Source organism: Egretta garzetta, unplaced genomic scaffold, assembly GCF_000687185.1.
Source record: "Egretta garzetta isolate BGI_Z169 unplaced genomic scaffold, ASM68718v1 scaffold1, whole genome shotgun sequence".
Classification (NCBI taxonomy): domain Eukaryota; kingdom Metazoa; phylum Chordata; class Aves; order Pelecaniformes; family Ardeidae; genus Egretta; species Egretta garzetta.
In genome coordinates this window covers 1,062,049-1,062,334 of record NW_009258542.1, presented here as the reverse complement: position 1 = coordinate 1,062,334, position 286 = coordinate 1,062,049, and the positions used below count along the sequence as shown (strand labels likewise).

Here is a 286-nt window from a genome sequence, read left to right as displayed (position 1 = left end):
AGAAAGATTGGGGAACGATGCCCTTAGCTGCGAGGTGTTTGATCCGTTGGGAACGGTTCATTAGTTCCTCTCCGAGGGCCGTAAGTACTGCCCTTCACACCCGCCTCTTCATGCTTTTGGGGAGAGATGGGACATGCAAATTTTTGGCTAACGCCTCTTGGCTCTTTAGCATTTATTTGTAGAAATCAGCGTGGAGGGTTTATGCGTGCGTGTGAGGATTTTGTCGTCGTTACATGAAACAAACCCATTGACGGCTGGCGGCCGCTCCCGGTAGCTGGCAGGCGGC

The 286-nt window shown here is 52.4% G+C and overlaps 1 protein-coding gene across 1 annotated transcript in view; it reads left to right on the top strand.

Annotated features, from left to right (window-relative positions):
• ARHGAP26 (Rho GTPase activating protein 26) overlaps positions 1-286 on the top strand; it is a 152,385-nt gene that overhangs the window by 112,015 nt on the left and 40,084 nt on the right. The gene's annotated exons all lie outside the window — the stretch shown is intronic.